The sequence below is a fragment of the Argopecten irradians genome, chromosome 15, assembly GCF_041381155.1.
Source record: "Argopecten irradians isolate NY chromosome 15, Ai_NY, whole genome shotgun sequence".
In the NCBI taxonomy this organism is placed as follows: domain Eukaryota; kingdom Metazoa; phylum Mollusca; class Bivalvia; order Pectinida; family Pectinidae; genus Argopecten; species Argopecten irradians.
In genome coordinates, this window is record NC_091148.1 from 7437999 (window position 1) to 7455459 (window position 17461).

Here is a 17461-nt window from a genome sequence, read left to right on the forward strand (position 1 = left end):
ATATTGCAAAGCGCCGTGAAAAGTATACAGAAATCCACTGCTCTTAGGAAACATATATTGAAAATATATTGCAAAACGTTGTGAAAGTTTACAGAAATTCATTGCAAAGCAGTATAGACATTTCTTAAGAAAGCATTACAAAAAAGAACGATATTGAAAATAATTTCAGAAGTGTTTAGCAATTATAATAAAAAAAATAGTAAAATAGAGTTAATAAACAGCTGGTTCTAGAGAAAACAATAAATTAGTTCTGAAATAGATATTGTGAAAACAGATATGCATTTTGATATATCCACATAATTAAATATGTATTTATATAATACATTTTATTTGAGCCGAATAACCATTGTTCTGATATTGAAACATAAATTCGATCTTATCTTATGCATTTTTAGTTACATTGAATTGAAAAATGCAATAAAAGTTTTTTTTATTAGAACAATTGAGAAATATTATTTTATCAATGATAGGGTATGAAGTTAATGAATTAAAATGAACAAAACTCATTTAGATTTTTATTTCTTTAGCAAAGGAGATAGTTGATTAATAAATTACAAAATAATTATGAAAAAAACAACAACAGATATTGTATTTATTAATACACCATAAAGAAATGTGCTGTTAAACACTTGTAATTTCATAAAGTGTACACAAAGTAAATTATGTTCCTTTTGGAACAATTGTGCCAAGGTTTAGAAAAAAATACATAGTTCACAAACAAATTATTTTTTTTTATGAAAATGTAAGAATAATTATGGAATATTAAAAGTGTTGGAATGAAAATAAGGCATTATTCTACATCAACAACAACTTACAATGTACACTGTTTCAGTAGCAATGGACGATATGATCTACAACAGAAATTAAATCTACATATCTAATCAGTTGAATAACAAATAAATAAATGCCATATAAAAAATAAAACAGTATATACGAAAATATTAAGTTCAAAAATCGATTACGCATTAATGATATGTTTTCTTATTTATAGCAAAATTATCGTTCAGTTTGTTATTAAATTATAATTAACTCGCAGAGGTTTGATTTCGACATTTGACAAGTTCTACAAATATCCCCTTTTTATATAATGAATTTATTTTATTAGTCAGTGTATCTAGGTTATCTGTGTTTCGTTTTGATTCTTTGGTATTGTTCACCTAGCATGGTTTGTATTATCTGTTCTATGTTGTGAGCTATTTTGGGTTAAAGATGCTTCACCGCTGACAAATGGTATTTTTTCACTGTTAAAAAAAGGATAAGACGATTTGGTATTTTTCTTCGGTTACAAAAGTTACTTACTTAACACCATTACCACCACTGGAAAGGTTGAGCTTCTAATTTTACGTCAAGATAAAAATATTAGAAATAATTAATTGCATCCCGAAAAAAATCCGTGGCACTATGTTCTATATAGAATGAAGTTCTGACTGTGCATGCACCAAAAGCAAAATAAATTATTTTATGATTTTTTTTTGGTGTTAATTAGACATGTATGTACACGATTAAACATACATTGTTGTTCAAATGATTTATGGTTCGTCGGCTGTGGAGCATCTTTAAGTAGCGGATGCCTTTTAGGTTTAAAATTCCAACCTTTCTTCATTCTGCATGTCCAGAATAATACTTCAAGGATGTATGTTAATGGTTATTGAATTATTCAAATAGTATCATTTTTATTTTATGATGACCTTGTACTATATACTGGTGTGATATTGTGTCATCTATCAGGATTATAATTTTAAACGTAATTATTTATTTCAGTGGAATAATAAATTTGTGCCATAGGTACTTTTTTTTTTCGTGAAAATGAATTTTCTCAAAATTTGATCTTCAAAAAACTTAACAATAATCAACGTTTGTCTTAGATTTACATACCAAACCTCTCTTTGTTAAAATATGCATTGGGTGTTTATATGGTATTTTGTTTACATACAAAGAAAATTTCTGACTTAAACATATTTAATTGACAAGAAAAAATAGTTATGGTTTAACAATGCTAATTTTCATTGTACTGAGCAGAAAAAAAAATTACTTGGAAATTCTACATTTTATTACACTCGAAAAGAACATATGAATATCTGTGTTTTCATACTAGAAGAACGCAAATAAAACGCTTCCGCAGCTGTTTTTTAGTTCAAGAAAAATAGAGAGAAAATATCAGCATTTATAGTTCTTAGTATTTAATGTCCTTAATATTAAACGATAAAATATAGATCAACACTATCCAAATCAGATGAGCAGATCAGTTTAAAATTTGATAAGCATCTAAGTACACTGTATTGTTTATAAAGAAAACATAAATAATTATCCACCGAAAAGAAAATAAAGCAAGAATCCGAACGAGCCGAGAGAGACTGTTAAAGTATGAGAACAGCGCATGTCCCCGTGCCTGCTATAAATATGTTTCTGAATATTTTTGTTGTAAATAGAAATGACTTGACACTCGAATAACATAAATATTTTGGTAATTAATACCTATTGCTTCGTCCGACCACCGGCCCCTCGTGAAAGTTTAACTCCCTGTTCGGTTGTACGCACCAATTTGCTGTAATGAAACCCAGCTTAGACAGGCCATGCGGTGGTTAAAGAGAAACTGCAGCAGTAATTATGTCAATACAGCGAGCAAGTTTTCCTTAAAGTAGTCCTAGCTTGAAAAGGAAATAAATGAAATTAATTTTACTTTAAAAATTATTTATCCATAGAAAGTTTAGGATGTTTGGTATCAAAATGATTGTTAGGTTGTCATTTTTCTGAATATTAGATTTTTATTTTTGTTTAGTTAAAATGAATTATATTTGTTTTGCATTAAGATGAAATTTTAAGCTGTATATGCTTTAAGAAGAAGGCCGTTATGCCGCGGAACCATAAACTTAACTCCATGTTTACAAGCGTAATTAACGCAAATGTCCCAAACACCGTTCTCCTCCGTTTACGATTCTCAATTACCCAAGTCGTAAACGTCCGGCGTATGTGATTGTCAATTACCCTAGTCGTAAATGTCCGGGTATGTGGACTGTCGTGTCATTTTGTGTTTCGGTATTTTAGGGCGGGGCGTTTAGGGTAGTTTGCTATACGATCTAATGAGGCGAACTTAACTTGCACTGTTTCACATCATTTAAAAGATTTAATTGATGAATGAAATTAGACATTTCTCTCCATAAATTGTCCGGGCATATTTCAACTGTGATATTTTACATTTCACAATTTTAAGAGTAATTGGAAACCTTGAGCAGTAAACTCATTATGTTTGTAGGGAATTAAAATCAACCAATGAATGCACATTTTCACAGTTTCAAAATATCAGGATTAGACAGGAACTTTTTTTGAAATTTAATGTGATACAAAATACGTGATATGAAACGAAATAACTAAATCTGCATTACAAATATTGCACTGTGGAACTCATTGAGCTGTTCGCTCTACTGATATCATTTACAAATGCATATAAAATAATTTGAAAAATGTATTTATTATTATTTACATTAAACACTAGGCTGACCAATTCTGTTTATTATTCATAATGGATTATGCATCCTTTTGACCGTCTGAAAACTATAGCGAAATGCATACAACGAAAAATTAACTAGAGAATTGTATTTATACAGTCCGAGTCGATAAAAGCTCGACTTTATGGAAAGTAATCGAAAATAATGGTCCACATTCATAGTTTCTTCACCAGTTCAACCTGATTTTATCATATATATTAAAAGGCCAATACTGTTTCAAAAAAATGATTAATTTGAAACGGTATAAAAGGTAAACAAATGAAAGATGCATTTTTCGTTTTTAATACACAAATGTTGCTAAGAACACACAAAAGTAATGCTTTGTTTCTTACACAATTTATTTGATGACACAAACGTATTTTGCATTAAGTTTATGGAAATAATACACACAGTTGAAAATAGAACATACGCTCTCGCCAGAGGAAAAAGTCCGTAATGTAAATTTTATTGTATTATTGTAAAAATATATCAATGGAAAACTTCTAGGAACACTCAACGTTATAAATTGAATTTTCCGTGTTGTCTTATGATAAACGCCGTCGTTATCACAAAACTTAACACTTAATGCCGGGATCGGAATCCCTCTAGATTTGTCCTTATCTCGGATATCAGTCCTTAAAACATTTTATTGTAGCGTTACTTTGTACTTATCGGTTACTTTTTACTCCTTGTTTGGTTGTCTGTCACTCTGAAGAGGCTCTATCTGTGATACCAGTGCATAGAAGAATGTATTAATAATACAAGTCGTTTACGTCAAAATACACTCGGGTTGTAAAGGTGACCATTATCTTCGATGTCATCGGCAATTTTCTGATAACTCGTATACTTGGAATTAGCACAACAAACATGTCGCAGATACTACGAGGTTTCATTCTACCATTGTACACGTTTCATATGCTAAACAGTTGAATCCCATTCATGGATATGAAGAATTGATTTTTTCACGACGCACACTTATATATCATAACACCCCTATAGGCTCTCTATAAATAGCAAGTTGAAGATATATCATTTTGACAACACTCCCGATATTTTCAATGCCATAAGCGACTATTGTTTGCCCGGGTCGCTTAAGCTAATAGATTAGAGTAAAATTCCCCGGTTACCATCCTTAAACTGCCCGGTTCTTTTATTCTACTTCATATGTCAATATTTTGTAGCCGGAATGTGCCTGATGTTCTATTAAATATCTAAACGATGGGGAGAGTGTTCACGTATTTCGTTGCTCGGCGAATTCGCTTGACGAAGGGCCACATCGAATCTATTCTTTAAGAAAACTCATAAATCTGAAAGTTTGATACTTAAGTAAACAACACTGCCTGCCGCTGTGTATACTCATTTATCTTGTTGTTAGTCAAATACATCAAAGAAATTAACGTCGCACTGAATTGTCTCCCTTGTTTGCTATCCCAGTATTCCATGCGTTGCCGGTTGTTCTGACGTAAATGGGAATGTTTATCAATGCTTTTAATGTCGTTATTCACCTGAAATGTCTTTCACTGTATAGAATCGTTCTGGGGGCTATAACGACTAATGATATTTGCTGAATAAATAGAAATCAGTTCGGTGATTAGTCTGTCACAACCAGTATTTAGCAAATATAGAATACTTACGACTGACAGTCCCAATTATTACCATTTTAAATTATTGTTAGCATAAATAAAGTGAATAAATATAAATTAGTTCAGCGATTGATCTTTCACAACCAGTATTTAGCAAATATAGAATATTTACGACTGACAGTACCAATTATTACCGTTCTAAGTAATTGTTAGCAAAGATCTTTCACAACAAGTATTCAGCAAATGTAGAATAATTACAACCGACAGTCTTAATTATTACCATTGTAATCTATTGTAAGCATCAATATATATATATATATATATATATAAATCAATATATTCTATACGGATGCTGCTGTAAGGTGATTGAATTGTTAATTATCAATTTATGCAAATGTATGGAATGGATGATGAGATATGTTAGGGAAGTAATACAGACACCGCCTATTGTTTTATCCATATTCTTTACCAACATAAAATTATATCAAATTGTCTATTCTTTATTTGCAAATTACAGTGTCAACTGCTCTTGTGTTTAGGTATTGAATATGACGTCACGTGTTTGTAAGCGTAACGTCAAGAAAACGACGTGAACTTTCATTACAAAATAATGACGTCACAATTGATATCACATTGGATACCTAGGTAGCATGTACCATTGACTCATTCACCCCTGAAATATCATAGTGAACCCATCCAGTCTATTGAATAAGAAGAGTTCAAATGTGTCTTCGGGGGTGCAAATACAATTTAAGGGACGGAGAAAATGTTTATGATAAAGTTGGATTTTACATGATTGGGGATGTGTCATTTCTCATACATACCTGGAGCAACAAGTAAGGGCTAGTATATCTCAGAAACAACCCAAAAATGCAAAACAAGAATTTTATTAACAGAATTCGCTATGATTAGCAATATTTAGCAATCAAACACAACACGATAGTATGAATGTGAATAATCGATGTATTTTTTCTCTTTATTATACTGTAAAACCACTATTTCAGATTAGATGTAGTGTTAAAGAAGGGCTACGTATGTCAATTAACTTATTCATATTGGCATTGGATTTCAATTTCAATGACGTTATATAAAATTAAATGTGTTGAAGGCTTTGTTTACTCTCATAAGATGTAAACAATTACATATTAAAGGGTACGTCAGGCACACGTTGTAATTACATGTACACTGTACTTGTCGGAGCTTATTGTATATCACGTATGGGGTAAAATGAAACAGTCTTAGAAGGAAATTAATATAAAGGTATAAATCTCTCAATTTATAACATCAAACATGAGAACTTTCAGGTTTAAATAAATCAAACTTCTCCAAGTCAAGGATAGGAAGTGTTCCCAATACATTGTAAACATATTTAATTCCCATGTTTGTCCAGGATCTATATTCCGTTCGCGGAGGCGCCGTATATCATCCTAAACCTCGTCAGCCGTCATTCTATAATGATTGTCTTCATCGCGTAGTAATTTATGGGACTATTTTTATTTGCGCGAGCTTTAGGAGCACGTGACCGTTGGACAAAGGGATTAGTTGGTCATTCTCTTTATTATAGAATATCTGGAGTGTTGTACATGTATATACTATATCCAATATCCAGAAATAAGAAATCCAGGTCTTATCTTTAAAATCCCGGGTTTGGTTAGATTTCCGCTCAGCAAGCACCTGTGGTTTTGTCATATCGATGCTTTGATCCAAGTTACCTTCCCCGAACAAAGCAAATTTTCCTCCCACGTTTCTATGCTTTATTCCTTCCCAAATCTTCGTTTAGTCAGTCAAACTTTGTCCACACCATAACAATGACATCCAACATTCACCAAAATGATGAAACATATTAAGATGCATGTATTGCGTTGATATAAAATAGACGGTTCTAAAACAAGAAGTTGTTTAGGTGATGCTGAGAAAAGCAACGAATCCCGAAATACCTTGATTTTTTCCACTGCCATATTAATGGTTTATTATGGATATTATGAATTCCTCAAAGTTGTGAAAGACGCGACCTAAACATTTTTGATTTTCATATTTTCTTTATTACTGTACATATTTGAACACTTACACGAATTAATATTAATACCTAGTTAGCTTACATTAATATTGATACCTTTATTTGTGGATAACTTGCTTATTTCCGGTGAGAAACTCTCTTAGTTCTTAGCCCTTAAAGTCTCCCTGCGAACTACTTCAACTACTATTAATTTACAACCCACTCGGAGATAGGTCAACGATTATTTGTTAACATAAACAAGCAAAGGTTCAAATATTCAACTTTCCATATAAAACCCTTAACCACACTATTCATTTATATATCTGTGATTGACCGTGGCCTTTGTTTCGTGAAAGTTGAACATGACTTATAAGTCATAACATCAAACTATGCCATATACACCATGTATGTCCTAAATATTGCAATATAATATCATACGAAATGTAATCCTTTAGTATTATTTGCTTTGTTTGGCGGTTGCTGTACTTGCGGTAATAAGAACACAGCACTATTGATTTACTAATTTCCTATAGTGTAATGTATTGTAGATTTCAGTGGTTGTAAATATCAAAAACACTATTTCTAAAAATTGCATTTACATCCGATAGTCTGAATAATCGAGACAATCTCTGCCTTATTGAATTTACATTGCATGCTCGATTAGACTACAAAATACATATATACTTCTAAGTCTTAGAGAATGAAAAAAAATATTCCCCGTTAAATTTTATCGATGAGAACTATCTCAACAAGATGTAATACAACACGTATTACTTCATTCGCAAGTACAGGCATTCGAAATTCTTTCACGGCGGCCATATTGAATTTATATGACGTCATGGTTGAAAAAACGCTCCCACGTTGGACGCTTTACTGTTACATTTACCAGTCACCACAAACGCTTCTCGGATGTTGACCTCTGTTGATCTTCTGGGTTGTATCCAAGCTTGCGTGACATCTTTTATTGGTTGGAAATATTAATACGTATTTACCTAACCGTGTAAACAAATACTCGTTCCTTCGCAGACACGTTGTACATTTGCTTGCCTTGAGTGTTTCATGTTTCGCCGCTAGCAGTAGGATAGCCGTGGTGTAGTTACAATGTTTCTCTCAAATTGCTAAATATTTGAGACTTCTGGAAAATCTCAGACTTGTTTAAACGACATTTGTATGAACAAGATAAACCGTCTCAAATTATTGACGGCAGTTTTTGTCTGTTTTCTAACATTTTCAAACACTAAGCCGTATAAATTTCCAAACTTGACATTAACAGACCTTGATGTACTGTTAAACCAAAAATCACTTTCCTTTCTTGCAAATGTATCAAATGTTGACCTAAAACTACATATTTATAGTTTATATTTTCCACAAATGTAAGATGCACTTTCACACTAAACATCAAGTTATATTTGAAAATTGTAATTCCATCATAAGCGATATAGTTTCAATGTGAATTTTGATCATCATATAATCCATTGATTTGATGCCAAGGGAAAACTAACAATACATTTAGTGAAATCCATTAATGTTTTCGCAGTTTTATGTAAAAAACCGTGTCTAAAGATTTAGTGCGGATGTTTTAGAAAATATCGCATTTCATCTTTACCCATTATTGTGACACCCTAAAGAGGTTTGATATTTCAGATGGTTACTTGAAATGTGGCAGTGGTTTTTTTCAAAAACAAACATTTATGTATGCATTTTGTCACAAAAATATTTGATAACAAGAAAACCAAGCTTGGTATACATAGGTTTATTGGAATTTTGTATGTTTCCTTGACGATATTGATTACCTTTGTTCTTTGCTTTTCACAATTATGTAGAGGTTGATACCTACTTTTGTACTACTGAAACGTGTAAAATATGCGTTCCTTACAGATATAAGACATTCCAGACAAAAGTGGAAAAAAAATAAAGAATTCCTCCAACAAATCTAACACAGATCTCCATTAAATGCCATCGAATGAAGACTTTTAAATCGTTAATTTAAATTCTTCTGTTTTTTCCGTTTTTTGCTTTTTTCTTGGCATGCGGTAATGCGGTATGCAATGGACACATTAGCATATTATATTTGTATCAGACAATGACGAAAAGTCGTCCTGAAAATGTTTCGCCAAACAGTCGCCCGCCGCTATTATCTTTAGACAATAAAATACCTTGATATATGTTAAGGAGACCAGCTTTTCTCTGTTTATCAGCTGATTGCGCATACAGTTAAACCATCGCTTAATCTAGGGACTAAGTCGAACACGCCTCTCCAAGATACTGGGTTCTTAGTCGAACGCGCCGCTCTAGGATACGCTTTTAATCCAATGGTCAAAAGTCAAAAGATCAACAAACACAGAGGAATACTGATACTATTTATCATTTTGTGGGCCACAATGAGGAAACATTGGAAGAACAGTGGGGTTAGGGACTTGTCAAATCTTGTACGTAACTTGTAAGCCATCATGGCAGCCGAAGAGAAGATTAAAATGTCAACCGCGAGGGGCTGATTGGGATAAATACCCAATTGAGTATTATGGAGTATTTAAAAGTCTTATTTGAATATTACGAGTAAAGAGGTTCGCTGTGTTTCAAGTGTTGCTATGAAAAAAAAATCTGACATGTTCAACGACCATTGGTATCCCCAATAGGATTTTTCATGAATTGATAATATACAAGATTAGGTAGATAGGAAAAGCCACGGGATCTACTTATAAATCATCAATTTATGTTTGTACTAAAGTACTTTATATTTCAATAATGGTATTTCTTTTATCATTTAAAGAATATATTGAAACACAATATTTCAGTTAAAAATGCATCGCATGATACATTTAAGTTGAGAGAGATAGGAAAAGCTACGGAACATTTTAATAAGTCATCAATTTATCTTTGTACTATAGTACTTGATATCATAATGATGATATTTCTTTTATCATTAAAAGAGAGAAGATATCAAAATAAAATATTTTATTCATAGTTTCACGTCGCAATATTCGTCTTCAATCGTGTTATACACATTAAGAAGGTTCTTACACGTTACTAGTCTACCAAAACCCACAATTACTTTTGTGTCGTTGTAAGAGATATTTTACTGATACTTTAGAGTATGTGTAACTTGATTTTATCTACTTTTGTATTTTTTGAACTAAGGTTTGTCTTTCAAAGTTTCTCGACTCAGAACCCCCGCAGACATTTAACTGATTAATAGTTGTGTTTTGGATAAGTTAACATATCCTATCTATTCACGTGAAATACGATATCTCGTATTCTTCGCCTTCACCGGAAGTCGTTTTGCACTTTTCTCGAAACATCATGTTTCATTGACCAATGAAAACGTTTAAGTCATGAGAGGTAAAAGCATTGGCCAATCAGAACACGTCTGACATGCGATCGTAGGGATTGTTTGGTGATCTTTTTGTTGCTCTCTGGTGTAATGAGAAACTAAGACCATGCCAAAATAAAGTCCGTTGTTATCTAGTTAGCTACATCACAGATTTTATGAAATTCGGAGGTTATCTTAAAGCGAAGAAATTGTGTTTTGTTTCTTAGTCTATAAGTCGATGCTTGATATTACATTTCAGAATAAACAATCAAATATTCCCCAAAATAACAAAACAATACTCCTGTTAGTGAAAAAAAGATCAGAATGAAATTGCGTCGTCGCATGAGATGAATCACACACAAATATGTGTTTAAAACATAATCAATGTAGATATGAATATATCATAGTATATTTCGTCTGATCATGTAATGCATATCAATTACAGAACGGATAAGAACAACCGTAGATCATTTATCGTTTGTTTTTAGTTTAGTTTAAAGCTATTTGATGACTTCCTTGTCTGTTCTAAGAAAATATTTTCCTTTTCTTTTTGTGATATTTGAATTATTTTGGGGTGAATTTTTTATAATGTTAATTGTTTCGATGTGGAATACGTACTGAACTTTGTTTCGGTAGAAATCTTTGTCATTGAAATTTCACTTTCAATTTTTGTGGAATATTTTTAGGTTTGAGTATTCTTAATCTTCTAGTACATTTTATTAGATAAGTTGTTAATGGTTAACGGAAATTATTTTCGTCTCTATTAAGTTTGTCCGTGAATGAAATTCTTTCACATTAAAGAATTGGCCCGCAAAATAACAACGGTATTACAACCATTTATTATGTACAGTAAAAAGGCGAAACATGTTTTTATTAAAGAAACTGCGCCCATCTAAATCTGGAGGATAGTATCTTCAGTGTGTTATATATCTAAAAGGGAAAGTTTGACTGATCATTTCAAGATAAGACAAAAAAGATTTGAGTCAAAGCCAACAATCTGTATCACGATCTCAGAAGGCATATATCACCATTTATAGTGTAAAAATAAGTTTTTGCAATGTCATGCTGAAAAATGATTTTGTTGTTACATTTGAAGAATTTCTGTCAGAAAATATCCATTTTATCTAGATGTCATTTGGTATAGGACGTGTTCAACTGATAAAGATTATAACCCGATTTTTGTTGGTTTTACTTGTCATATAATCAGATACAGTGTTATCATGAAAACATCTGAAGTCCGGGTTTTTATTTAAAGAATAAATGTTTGTTTGAGCGGTTATGTTCTATGTCGTGGCGCGAAACCATATTAAAATTTCATATTCTTAACAGCACGCAAGCACCATAGCAACTGATAAGCTCTCGCGCGCGGTCGCGTGCTGTCAGGTTGAAATGGGGGACAGCAAGGATAACGTTGATGTTATATCAGAAAAACCTTCTGATCCCGAATCTCGATAAATATAAAATGGCTTCCCCTTCACTTTTTTCCCTCGTGTGTTGAAGATTGCGAATCGTATCTGTACCCGCATGATACAAGCGATAAAGTAGATAGCTGTTATTGAATGTCCTTGCGTGGCTCTTAACCCTCAAGATATGCTAATGGCAATTTTGATTCCTGTGGATTTTGTCAGTTTTTTTTACCGTTAACCGACCAGTATATAATCATACATTTATACTATGTTATAATTCAAAATGTTAAGCAATTCGATTATGGCTATCTCCCCTAACCGTTACCATCCTCTGTAATTTTCGCTTATATTAGCAAAGCTACATTAAGTGCAATTTTCATTTTTGATAACGGATTTTCGTGTAATGGAAAATAAGTCTATAAAATAAGATTATGTATAACAGAGATGGTCTTTATCACGATTTTGCCACCTAAAACTGTTTCTATTTTTATATAGCACAGTTTGAAAGCGAAACGTTCTCGCCTAGTTTTAATGCGACTATTACAAGTCACTTAAACGTTTTGATAACACGCCACGCGCCAAACATCTGTTTTTGACCGATGATCTTGACAACCAGTCGGTGTCACAAAAACGCTCGATTATAAACTCCATGACAACCGGTAAATAGCTTTGTTATGTGTTAATGTACTGTTTCCTCATAGTATTACTGATATCCTTTACGCAAACATCATCTGTTTAAACATATCTTTGACAAACATAAAAAAATGACGATATTACTTCTAAATATTGTACAGTTGTATATATAGAGATACCTACGTTCTTAAGATTCTTAAGAACATCATAGAAGAAAACAATGGGATTCATAAAATAGTGCATTCGATATGACTGAAATTTACTACTAGTTTAGCACCTTACTTTGCTTTTTAATTTGCTGTATATGATTAAAAAGTGTTCTAAATTCCTCCTCCAAATATACCGTGCGGAATCTGTTTCAAAACAATAGAAAGTATGTTTTATTGTTATGCTTCCTCATTTGTTTGTCCTTCATTCTTGAAAATTATTCATTTTTCGGATAAGATGTAATGGTTGATTGGTTGATTCAACGCATTGCTTAATCTGTTACACTATCTAGGAAACTATTAGTAACGAAGAGGAAGAAATGTAGATAAATTACTAGCAATAGATATGAAGAAAGCTTAATAAATTACTAACAATAGATATAAAGAAAGCTTAATAAATTACTAGCAAAATCTCTTACATACTTTTCCAGAATCGATTTCAAATTGATCAACACTTCTTAAATTGTAGTACGGAGGTTAAACATATATAATTAGATAATAATTTATAAAACGCAGGTCGTATCATGCTTCCCATTGTGGAAATGAACCTTTTCTTGTAAACACATATTTACACAGGGAATAATCCATTTTGTTAGCGCTGTAACTTCATCATGTGCCTTTAATATATATGTTCTGACATTGTAATTATTATCCATACACTTTTGTTTTATTTTGGAAACGCAATGGAAAAATATTACCGTAAAGCAAAGACTATTTTATTTAGAACGTAACCATTTTTACTTCGAAATTTCGAAAAATAACATATATTATTAAAAATGATTATTCTTTAATTATTAAAGACAAACAAGTTCAATAATCAATACTCTGGAAAAAAAAGTTAGAAAGAACTAAAATGCGAAAATTAACACTTTTTACGTCAACAAACTAAAAAAGTATAACTATACTTATATATGTATTTGTAATATTAACTTTGTTTACAGTATGCGCTCCCGCAGTTATAACTCCCATACTCAGCTTATTTCTTGACACTTTAACAATCCTTGCCATTTGACTTATCAATCATTCTAATGATGATAAATTATTTTCAAGACGTGTTTAGAGAAAAAGATCACCTAGATATATACATTGAATCGTATTAGCGGACGGAATCCATTACTGTAAGCATAGTCTATAGATCAATTTGTAGATAGTCTATATTTTTCCCCTCGGATTATAAATCTTTCCGGATCTTTGTCTACCGCAAATATTACCGGAGGTTAGATAACTATCGGTAATCGCAGCAGCGCCCTCTAGACTCACCCTAAGGTTCCCGCCTATCTTTACCAACCGTCAGAAAGATGACACTCAAACCTACAGCCCCATACCAAGATTCTAAATATTTCAGAAAACTATTTTTCCTACAAAAATATAAATTTCAGTCTAATTGTGCAAGATGTAGTATCTGTTATCGACGAAATCGCCACATGGTACTCAGATAGAATTCCACGCAGTTCGGATGTTTTAACCTAAGATTGGATTTCTTGATTAGAGAAAAGTTGGAAAATTTCAAAATTTAATCTGATCGCTGAACTAAGGGTATGGGTAGAGAGTCGTAAACTTGAGATCGTATACACTTCGTGACACCCTAAAAAGCAGGATTTCTAGTTTTACTTGTCGATTATCAGTAATCACTTTCTAATTGAATTTATTTCAAACGCCTTTTGTCTTATTTCAATGCAAAGTATGTCCTGTTTAGGTTTTGTGAAGTATTTCTTTTTTTTTCAATAAGACTATAACATTGATTTAAGATAGAAAATCATATTGATGAATTGAGGTTTATTTTGTTTGAGTGCAAAACCCACACAAAACGACACAGGAACTTCGAGCCTATCCTTCTAGGGTAGACGCGAGACAAACATAACAAAACACCGTTCAGACCCGGATCTTGTTCTCATTTGTGTGTGTGTTTTTTGTTTTTTTTTATTTACGATATGTAAAACAAAATTGTTTATATTATTTTTTTACAATGCTCACGGATGAAATTATATTTAATAAAGTTCTCAGGCGATTATGTCTCAAACGGACGTGGTTTGTCGATAACAAATCTCTATTACCATACATCAATGAGGCGAAAGCAGAAGTGTGTCAAAAACAAAAATTAAGAAAAGGATCTTTTCAATCGAATAATAAAGGACAAGAGAAAATAAAAATTAACCATAACGAATTACATCTTTTAAGGAAAAATACAATCGCAATTAAACTACATAAAGGTTCCATTCATGATAACAATAATTAAGAATAACAGAAAAGGGCATTTGATATATTTGTACTGGTAATATTTATTGTTATTTTATGTAAAATGTATCGTTAGGGGCATGATGGTTTCAATCCATTGGATAACTCGACTCATTTGACATGCAGTGTAATTTGGTATACCAATGAAAATGATAATTATAATAATATACTTCTCCAATTTATGTAATATAGGTTTCAACACATAAGAAGGGGAAACTTTCAAAGTACATTATATTGAATGAAGCCATATAATAGTAGGCAAGGAAATAAATAGTTGAAGGAATGACTTAATATCAAATTCAAGACAAAAATCTAGTTTGCGGACGTTTTCGAAACCACTGATTTATTCGAGAAACCTTAAACGCAGGTCCATATGAAAAGCACCATATGTACATTACGGTAATGTATGGCTTATTTATTTAACCTGTCATGCGCTAATTAAAGGGTTAAGCTAATTTTATCGCAAGTAATCCGAAGTTTTCACATCGAGTGAAAACAAATCCCGCGATACCTCGTAAATTATCGTCCCACGAGACCTCGGCGCCGTCCCGACCACAAGGAGATTCTAATTGGAAAAACCAGTTGATGAATTAGGTTCCGCCTCGTCTCAAGTCTAAGGGTTATGAAAGAATTTAATGGATTAATTATATCATCAGGAACAACTGTGTTATGTTTCATGTACCGGATAATTTATAACAGTATAGGAAACGAATAGAAAATCTTATAAACATGGTCGCAATTTTTGTCAAGTTTTTTTTATCGGAATGTCGTTTCATTGAAAAGGGCGTGACGATTTATATTGTAATAATACACCTCTTAAGGGTGTGGAGTAGTGTTACGATGAAAACTAGTAATAAAATGTAGAAGGTTCTGCGAGTGAGCTAAAGACACATCATCCATAGAAAATTATTATTTCTATATAGTATTCTTAATGCAATTTTTGAAATTAAATATCCGGAATATTATTTTTTAAGATCAAATATATAATAGACTTTAAAATAAACACAATGATATGCTTTTGAAAATTTGCATGAGAAATATCAAACATTAGTATTTCTATGAAATATTCTTAATTCAAATTGGAAATTGAATATTAAGTGTTAATAATATTTGCATTCTGTGCATTTATTTATCTTTTTACAATTTGCTCGAGGAATTGGTACTACTTTTATTCACATTTTGGTGCTGTAAACCCTTTAACAAAAGTTATAAGAAATCAACAGCTAAATGTTAAAATTCAATTTATTCATCAGGTCTAGATGCGTATTATTCGAATTGACATGGGAAACGTTTACGCCGAATCCGTATAAAAATGACTGCCTCGAATCCTTATGTTTCTTTTAACATTTTTTTTGTTGATGGATGCAGTCAAAATATTACACAAAGAGACGCCAGCTGACACTAATTAATGAAATTTCTTTTGATTCTAATGACATAATAGTCTGTTGATTTGGGGAGCAGTTAAAGTTATCTGATGACGAAAACTAAACATTTTGATATTATCTTCACTAAGACATTATGGAAAGCGGAATTTAATACATAGTATAGATTATTAAATTATTGTTAACACACTATACAGATGTTAACGGTGTGTTACAGCTGTTTAACATCTGGTTATACAGTTTAATACTTCTAATGTAATAAAATTAACGACTATTGTTGATAAACATGTGACAAACATTTTATTATCTGCATTCTCCAAATGTATCAATGACAGACATATACAGGATATACATACAACTGTACAATTATTGGAAAAAATGGGATTAAAGCAAATCGATGTTAGCAATTTATATTTATGTAGATATGTTAAGAGCAGGCCCCAGGATCATGAAAGGTTTTGACATAGCCAATCATAAATGATGTTCCTTTTTGTAACGTCATTTTTGATTAGCTAAGTCTAAAACGAAGACAGTTTTGAACTTAAGGCTGTTTCTAATCATATGAGGTGTGGTTGGAAAATATCAAGCGTGCATATATAGATATACATGTATATATGTATCTTGATATGTTTGAATATCATCATATTTTGAACTAAACTAACTGGAACAATCCACGAGTATGGCAGATGAATATATAATGACGTGCTTAAAGAGGCAAAATATATTTTTGATGAAATTGTACAATTTGGAATATTTCTTGTAAGCGGGTCATAAATATCATCATACGTTTTATACCAGGACGATCAGAATGTTTATGTTGTCGTGGCAATAATGTGTCTTGCTATATTTCCGTCTTTATGTCATTTTCGTGGGTTTTTTTGTTGTCTTTATGTTTTGTGATATTTCTTACCAGATTTTTGCATGATTTGTTTAAGAAATGCTATCGATATTGTGGTTTTATTGTTACTATTTTAAAGGAAAATTAGAAAAATTCTAAGTCTTTATATGACCATAGACTAATTTTATCAGAAGGCAAACATTCCGCCCTTTTTTGTCATAAAACGAAGAACTCCAGTTTTGCATGTATGCTTTTTTATTCTCCTGCCTGTCTACAATAAAATGTTCTTTCTTAACTTTATCGGTGCATTGGTACAGCACGTGTCGCGAAATGAGATTTTCTCGAGCTTAACTTCTTTCAAAGACAGAACATAACTTCATACAAATG

The 17461-nt window shown here is 31.8% G+C and overlaps 1 protein-coding gene across 9 annotated transcripts in view; it reads left to right on the plus strand.

Annotated features, from left to right (window-relative positions):
* Window positions 1–17461, plus strand: part of LOC138309799 (transcription factor GATA-4-like) — an 80270-nt gene that overhangs the window by 52640 nt on the left and 10169 nt on the right. The window lies entirely within an intron of this gene.